The following is a 9524-nucleotide window of genomic DNA, read 5'->3' on the forward strand; positions in this document are numbered from 1 at the left end:
ATGAGCCAGTCACAAGATCCAATCGCGAGGCCCTTCTTGAGTGCACACTATTGAACTTTTCTTCACACTCTCTCACACACTACCCTTACATGATTCCCACCTAAAAATAGGGTTTCTAAATGCTGAATTACAAGCAAATTTGGCACGGAATAAAGCCAACAAAATGATTAAATAAATTCAACCCTATAGTTTTGTATCTTTTCTTTTGTTAATATTGAAATAAAACAAACCATTAAAGGAGTAAAAAGTGAAAAATATTAATTCAAATTTTGATTAGCATCTAGAAATTTATTTCTATTCTTATATATACTGCATGAGAAATGAAAGAAATGCACATGTTAAGGAGAGCTTGGAACACTTCGTCATTGGAAAGAAATTAAAAAATATAATAATTATTTAACTTAAAACAGGTGCTATTTAATAGAGCTATGCATTTTGTGTTGAAAATTTTAGAACTGAACTATTAATATTGAAAGTATATTGCACCGAAAATTTTAGAACTGTGAAATTAATACAAGAAATTGATAATACAATTTGATAACAATAAATGTCGAAATATGAAACTCCACATATATTATAATTTTTTCCCAAAATGGTCGTTCTTAACAGAAACTGAATGGTGTTTAATAAAAAAACTGACTAGTGTTTTGGCTTAATAATAAATAGCTATCATCAAGAGCAAATATTATAGGTTGAAACTCTTAAAAAAAAAAATAAACAAACAAACAAACAAACACAAACAATGAGCATTTTAAAGCATTTGCAACAGTGTAGCTATATTGCTATAATATAGCTACACTACTGCTAAAATGGTGCTCCAGCAATGGAGCTATATCCATTTTTTTTAGCTCCACATGAACAGTGCACATCTATCTATAGTTGTGCATTGTTCATTAGAGCTAAAAAAAAAAGCATTATTTTATTCCAGCTTTTTATTAAAAAAATGCCTCTCTCTCTCTCTCTCTCTCTCTCTCTCTCTCTCTCTCTCTCTCTCTCTCTCTCTCTCTCTCTCATTCACTCTCATCTCATCTCTCTCAATCTCAACTCTCTCAACTCCGATATCTCTCTCAACCTCACTCTCTCAACGTTGTGCTCTAGCCGCTGGGTCGTGGTTGTGCTCCGGCCTCGTGGATCGAAGTGGCTTCCCTCACCTCTACTCCGCCGCTAGGTCGTGGTTGTGCTCTGGTGTGCATTGGTATCGGGGTTGAGATTAGTGTGTGGTTTCAACGTTTGGGTAGCTGGATTTGGGTTTGGTGGATTTCGGCGTTTGGGTTGCTGGATTTTAGGGGTCACAGTAGAGATGGTGGTGGTGGTGGGTCGTACCGACGTGGGTTCAATTTGTGATGGCTGGGTCCAATTTGTGATTTGTGGCTGTGGGTTCGATTTGGGTTGGTTTTTTTTTTTTTTTTTTCTGCTGTGGACTGGTGGCCGGTGGTGGTGGTTGTGGATTTGTGGGTTCAATTTGGGTTGGTTTTTTTTTGTTTTTTTTTTTTCCTGTTGTGGACTGGCGACCGGTGGTGGTGGTGGTTGTGGATTTGTGGGTTCGATTTGGGTTGGTGTTTTTTTTTTTTTTTTCTTCTTTCTTGCTGTGGACTGGTGGCTGATGGTGGTGGTGGTGAAGGATGTTTGCGCTGTGTAGTGGTGGTGATATATTATTTTATTGTAGTAGAAATATTATTTTATTGTGATGAATATATTATTTTATTGTATTGAAAGCTAAAACAGATCCACTGCTGCAGTATGTGTGTAGGTAAAATAGATAAAGTAACTTTTGATGGAGCTAAATTGCTAAAAATTTAGCTCCACTGCTGTGGATGCTCTTAGATTCACATTACTTGAAGGTTACTAGTATTGGTGGTGGTGATAATCGTGATAAGAACAACAATGGTGAGTGGGATTGGAGTGTACAGTGATGGTAATACAATAGTGGTATAACTGTATAAGTTTTTAACATTTGATGGTGTTGTCGACAAGTTGGTGGTGCTTTGCAAGTTTGCAATAACAATTGTCACGACCACAATTAACAATAGTATGATACACATGATGATCACTAGGGGTGTGCATGGGTCGGGTTGAGGGGATTTTTTGACCCAATCCACCATGGTGGGTCAAAAATAATTCAACCCAACACAACCCGTCACATAAGTCCAACCCAACCCACATGGGTCGGGTTGGGTCGGGTTGAACCCATGGGTTTGACAAATTTTTATTATTATTATTATTAAATTGAGTAGAAAAAAAATATATTAATATATTAAAAAAAAACCTAAAGATTTGTATCAATGTAATTCCTTAAAGGCAAACAACACTAATGACTAAACAGCAATAGTAATTTATTAAGATTTGTGTGAACTAATTGGCTTTTATATAGGATAGGAAGAACTGGCTATTTAAAAAAATTTATTAATTATATAATATTATATATATATATATATATATTAAATTAGTATTAGTAGGAGGAACTGAGGAAATGCTGCTCTACAGCTATTTTTTTTTTAAATTAAATATAATATATATATATATATAAATAAGTGCCCTACAATTGATTTAAAAAAATTATTAAATATAAAATATATTTTAAATATATATTAAATATGGGTGGGTCGGGTTGGGTTTGGCGGGTTTGTAATTTTATGACCCAAACCCAATCCGACCCGCCATAAAAAAATTTTTTGTAACCCAACCCAACTCACCAAACCTTAAAAACCGACCCAACCAGACGGGTCGGGTTGGGTTGGATCGGGTTTGGCGGGTCGGTAGGTTTTCTGCACACCCCTAATGATCACGATGATTGTAGCTAGTGATATTGAGTCATTGATCATTATGGTGGTGGAAATAGTAATCACGGTTGGTAATTGATGGTAATTAAAATGATATCGATATTGCTTATGTTGTATGTGATTGAAAAAAGAAAAAGAAAATATTAAAACAATTCAGAGGGTGAGATTAATCACTAGGGGGATAAAAACACCTACTAAATTAGCATTTCCACTGCGTTAGGTTGCAAGTAGTTGGTGATTGAATAAATTAAATCGTTTTTACCAGTTAAAGCGCTTGACTATTAAGCATTGCATGTCTAACATGCTAAAGTACTGAAATTGAAAGCATTATGAAGAGCAATTAAAATTATTAGGAGCTTAAATTTTAAAACTTTAAGATTTTAGTCGCCATTCGTTTTCATACTCCACAAATATGCTTCCAGTATATATTGATACCTTGTGGATATATAATTATCCTCAGATTTCATCAAATAAAAGTCTCTAGACATACTAAAATACAATGCTTTAAGAAAACAAGAATAACCAAGAAAGTGTAAAAAGAGAATAGATTTCAAGGAATTTAGTTTCCTTTGTTTCAAAATATGTAATCATTTTATGATCTTGACATTATCCGTTAATCATATCCATGGCCTTAGTAGTAATCTTATGAAAGAGAGTTATTGGGGTTATACTTTGCATGAGGCAAAATTGATGAGACTGGAACTAGCATATTAAGATCATATAAAAACTACCCCAGAAGAAAAGAAGCCTAAATTTTATATGTCCTTAAGAACTTGAAGCTGCCAAAAAATATATTAAACCTAAAACTTTGAAATTAAGATATGGTTACACCAATCAATCAGTCCATGTAATATGCTTAGAAGACGAAAAAAGTCAGCATTGGTTGAATCAATCTCTTGAGAATAATTCTTCAAAATGCCTCCTGATTTTCTTTTTTCATTTGAGATCATTGTTCTCCCAAAATCATAAAAATGACCTTGCCGTCTTGTTTTCAAACTATGTACTAGAGTACAAAGTGTCATAACTTGGACACATTTTAGGTTAGACACCGCCTAAGACTAACATATATAACGCCAACACATTGTAATGGTTTTTACTTAATAGGTTTGCTTCACTTCAGTGGAAACTCCCATTAATGGCATGTAACAAACTCCAGCAAGCAATCCACCAACAATTGTTCCCCTTTGGAAGATTAAGACAAATGAAGAAGAGATATTGTGAGAAATGATGAAGTTTCAGCTACATGGCTTTCAGTGAGAATCCATAAAGATCTTATGGAGTTTAGCTAAATGGAGCTTCCAAACAAAAGCTGGTTTGACAATCTCCAACGACCACACAATTTAGAAACATCAAATGTTATGTTGCTTTTCTTTCCAATCCAATCCACAAACCTTATCTAATAAAGGCTTACACCACCCACACAAGCACAAACACCAGCATGTCTATATATACATAGTTACATACATGTGTATGTATACATATAATAGAGAGAGAGAGAGTCAAGGTCTTTGAAGAAGGCAGAAGAAATTAGGCAGTGATATTACATTTAAGGAAGAAAGTAAAAGAAATAAGGCAGTGGCATAGCATTCATGGCGTAGAAAAGTTGTGCTTGCTTAGGAATTTATACATACTCTAGCCAATAATTACTTAGGAGATTATACATCATTACATAATTGATGCTTTCTTCCCAATAGAACTTCACAAACACATGCCAAGAAAATTGACTGTGATTACTTATGAAAATATAATTGTCTTAGTCAATAATTAATTAGAACATATAAGACTAAAGATCATTACAAATTTGATATTTTCTTCCAAATAGAACTTCACATTGCACTTGCCAAGAAAATAAATGAACCTAGAACCACAAAGAGAGAGAGAGAGACAGGATATCAAGGATAAAAACTTGTCATCTACTTTGACCTAGTAAGATTTTTATTAGTACTGTCCTATAGGCTGCAACTAATTGTTTTGATAAATCCTTCTACAAATGTCAGAATGTTTAAAGAATTGTTTGTGCAAGCAAATGGATACAATATATTGCTGACATTTATTTTTTCCAATCTATCCTGGTCTTGTTTTCCCTGTGAATTGTTGCAAAGTTTTATTCAGAATTCCCAACTGACCTGAAATCATTAATGACTGTGAATTTTATCCTGCAAAGGTATTCATTGGTTTGGAGTACCTTCACTGTCAAGGTAAGCTAATCTTGATTATGTATAATAAGTGATGAATTTCATATGTGAGAATTCAAAACATATTCTAAGTTAATAATTGATCTGTTGAAGGAACTTTTTCTGAGAAAAGACAACTTGACTAATATAATACGTTTATCTACTAGTTTACAAATCCCATTATGCCACAGTATTTTGCTCTCCAGATGAGCCTGTGTCAACTTAATGTCATTAATCGTAGTGTGAACTTTTCTATCACACCTCTGGATGAGTGGTCCTCATACCTGCATAATCATACCTCAGATAGCCAAAATACTCTAATTACTGCAGCTTAAAGTTTGCCAGCATATTTTAGATGCAATTTCGATGTTTGGCTGCACAAGCATCTGTAATGGAAAAAGGAGTAATGCAAACTTGCATGTTCATGCTTTTAGAGATTTTGAAATAAAGGAACAGCATATATCCAATATATGTAGAGATGCCTTAGAATAAATCAGATGAAATTGAGTGCTTTTGTGCGCATTTTGTTCTACATCAAGATAATGTTAACAGGCAGTGGTGGCAGTGGTGATAGCGCAAGATGGTAAAGATATGTTTGGGGACAATAGTGACGTCAAGTTTGTAAAGAGCATAGTGTTTTGGTCTGGATGAACTGATGAATATTTCTATTTCTTAATGTTAACCACCTCTCATTTGACCCCTAGGAAAGGAACAATGCTTCATCATTTGCTTTGATACCTTGGCTACTAACGCTGTTCACTCTGAACTTCATCTTGACATGGGATTATATATTTAAACCTATCAACATCTCAAAATCTAAGATCTTATAGACACTTTCACTCTAATATCATATTACAAATTAGTTTTTGAAGTTAAACTATGATGAATTTGAGCCAACTGTATGGATATCAAATTTAGAAAATAAATAAATAAAAAATGAAGGCCGTGACTAACATAATGTGGCATGGTTTGGGTCCAAATCCTCTCTGGCGTTGCATATCAATCAATTTCTCTAAGTTATTTTCTGTATCACATCAGCTTGTCAAAAATTCAAAGGAACCATGGGCTCATCTTTTCTATGTGCCATTGTCTTCCTAAAATCAATGACATTTAAGTTGCTAAAAATCGGTAACATCTTTGTATACAAAATTAGACATTTACAATAAAAACTTACTAGTTAGCAGTAATGAATTCAGAGGACAATGAAACTGTCTCTCTCCTTCCAGTCCCAGATATGAGATAACCATAATATAGCAAAAATAAGAAACAGCCCCTGGGGCAGCCTCTAACTCTTTAAATACTGGCCAGCCAATAATTCAACAAGCTGCATAGGGAATGTAATAAACTGTGAGAAAGCCACAGCATATCCTTTGCTCGTTTTTTTATGGATGAACAAGTAGTAGAAGTACTAAATTACGCCAGGGTAAGTCTACAATTGGCCCCTATGTTCCTTGGTCATCTGTATGTGCAACTAGATATCTTATAGAGTGATGAGAAGCAAGCAGGTTCCTGCCACATAGTCACCACTTCCGCCCACAGTATCATCTTGCAGCATCTATTGTGGGAGCGTTGTGCTAGGCACTTGGCAAAGTGCAAGTCCATCCTTTTTGCTAAAGAGAAGTATCATTCATGTTTGAAGGTTATTACTGATTTTTGTGATCGCTTCATATCTAACTTTTCGTTGGCTTACCTCTAGGTTGGGTTGAAGCCATTTGGGCATCTTGTTGTGAAGTTCTTTGATAAAGGAGTTGGTTTTTGATGGAGAGCATACAGGAATCTAGGCACAGGTTACACATGCTGATTCAGTCATGAGCCCTTTTACTGATACTGTTAGGACTACCACCCCGTTGACTACCTTTGATGATAGGGGGATCACATACTTGGTAGCCACTAATGCAGAGTGGCTGCCTTATCTGGCTGACGAGGGCATTTAGTTTATGCACTATTCTGCTAATAGAGTGAGGAAGTAGTTTGGGTTAGATTAGGACATTCTCAATGATTTTTCTGCCATCATGAAGTCTGCTACTTCTGTTCAGCCATTCTTGCGACATAGTCTCTTTGAGTTTTGGAGCAAGAATTTTACAGCAGTCACCATTTTGAGATCATAAAGGGAGGGCATTTGTACCGCAACCATGCATGGGTACTAGCAGGTTGTGATGACTTCGTTTGAGCAGGAGTTGTTGGGTAGTCATGGGTTTTCTCTCATTCCTCCCGTTGGTCTCCATGCTATCATTTTTGCCAATCCTCGGTTACTTCTTCCTACCAAATCTGTGGTGACGTACACTAGGAAGCAAAGTCGGTTTGCTATATTTGAGTGGCAGGCAAAGAAAAAGGGATGATACTTGTATGCTGGTGAGTACCGCACGAGTTGGGAGAAAAAGGTGAAGGTTGTGAACCTTCTAACACCTGCGAAGAAAGGCTCCTTGTCTCGGTCTGCCAAGCCTAAGTCTGCCAAGAGAGGTGATGACTCTTCCGAGACTTGTTCTGATATTATTCCCTATGAGGGTGGCTTTCCTCCCATAAGTAATATAGTTCTTGAGGGTTCTCCTCCCCCTTTTGCTCGTACTCGTTCCAGTAGGTGCTCTACTGCAGGCAAGCCCAAGCCTACTACCCCACGGCCATCCACAAATGCTCCTTCCTCTAGCAAGACCCGAGGCAGCAAAAGGAAGATATCTCCACCACCTTCGTCAGCCACCACCAAGAGGAGAGTATGTTATCTCTAACCTTACTTCTTCTTCATTCTTTTCTTATTCATGAGGCCTTCCTGTGGCCAACCCCACATGCATACTTATTTATCTCTCCTCTCTTCGTTCCTTCTTTTCTTTTCTTTTCTTTTTATTACTTCTTGGCAGTCTAAGCATAAGGAGAATACTTCTACCACCCACCCCATCTTGCTTGATGAGCCCGAGTTGGAGGTATATCCCTTCCTTTTACATGCATTCTTGATGTCACGTGTCACCACATGCTCCTTTTTTTTGTTCCTTTCTTCTTATATATATAAATATATATATATATATATATCACCACTCATCCTTCATTCCTTTATTCTTTTTCTTTTGTTTTTAGGCTGACCCTGAGCCCTTTTTTGTTGATCACCCTACGAGTAAGGAGGTCTCTGCTACCATGGGCACACCCATGGAGGGTTTCTTTGACGAGGCAGATATTATGGCTAAGCCCATAGTCTATACTCCTGCTGCTGCACAGGGAGCTCCTACCGAGGCTCCAATTCCTTCACCCAAACCTAGTCCTATTGAGGAGAGTGCCTAGATTAAGAGGGTTGGTGAGTTCACTCCTTTTTCTGTCGAGGCTCCTACATCTCAAAAAGGTATCACTCCTACGGATACATCTCAGACTGGGAGCGCCTCTCCTGCCACTCCTCCTGTCATCTCTACTAGTGATCCCTTCGCTACCTTCTCTCAAGCCATAAAGATGGCTCTTCCTTGGCGGTTACTCCCTCCTCTATTCCCAGCTCTGCCACTCATGGGCTTAGTGCGAATTTATCTTCTAATGAGGGATTCGAGGAGGGACTCGAGGATGATGAGGATGAGCCCATTGCAAAGAATAGGGTCTCTGATTCAGATGAGGAAGATGGTAGTGAGCACGAGACTGAGGCCATGGGTATGTCTCTTGCCCTTATTAGACCTTCTCTTTTGTCCGATCCTTTATATAACTTCCTAATACAATGTTTAATCATTTTGCATATTCATTCCTTTAGCCACAAATATTCCTAAGGAGCACGAGGTTGCAGCAGACATTGTGATGCCTACAGCCCCTATTCTTGCCACACCTACAGCCCCCACTTTTGCCACACTTGCAGCCCCCGTTTCTGTGAGTCTTGGTACTTTCTTCCTTTCCTTTTCTTTCTCCCATATCTTCCTTAGTCTTTATTACGAATTTGTTCCTTCATTTTTGTCCGTCCCTCACACTATATTTCATGTTCCTTCCCAAGTTCGATTCCTGTTGAAGTGCCTCTATCTTCTCAGTTTGAGGTTGGCAGTAGTTTTGCCATAATTCTTGATCCAGTGAGTGAGGCTGCTGCTTTCTTCATCTGGTTGACCAGCCTGAGACCAATGACCTTGATCCTGTGGATTTCTAGGGTGCTAGGCCTCCTTATGTTGATTTCCATGGCTTTCGAGTCCTTGAGGAGCGTGTTTCCCATTCGGAGGCAGTATACACTAACTGTAGGGATCTCATGCAAGGGTTTCCTTTTGGCCGATCCATGAGAAAGCACTTCCTTAAGCTATTAGGGAGCGTGATGAACGATATTGAGCATAACTTCATTGACACCATGTTTGCAGTGAAGAGCCTCAGCTCAGGAATTGATCAGGATTGGCTTTGTAGTAGGGTTCCTGCTAGATCACCTGCGAGAGATTGCTCGGCTTTCTTTACGAAGAAGGTTCAGCCTGTTGTGGATGCCGTAGATGCTTATATTGAGGCTTTAAAGAAAGAGATGGCAGACTTGGAGGCATGTCGTGAGTGTCTCCTTTCTTGTGTTGCTAGCCCTAGCCACTTTGGAGATTTAACCCTTATCTTAGGCCTTTGGTGAGATTTGTTACATCATGTAGTTTCC

Source organism: Quercus robur, chromosome 7, assembly GCF_932294415.1.
Source record: "Quercus robur chromosome 7, dhQueRobu3.1, whole genome shotgun sequence".
NCBI classification, from domain to species: Eukaryota; Viridiplantae; Streptophyta; class Magnoliopsida; order Fagales; family Fagaceae; genus Quercus; species Quercus robur.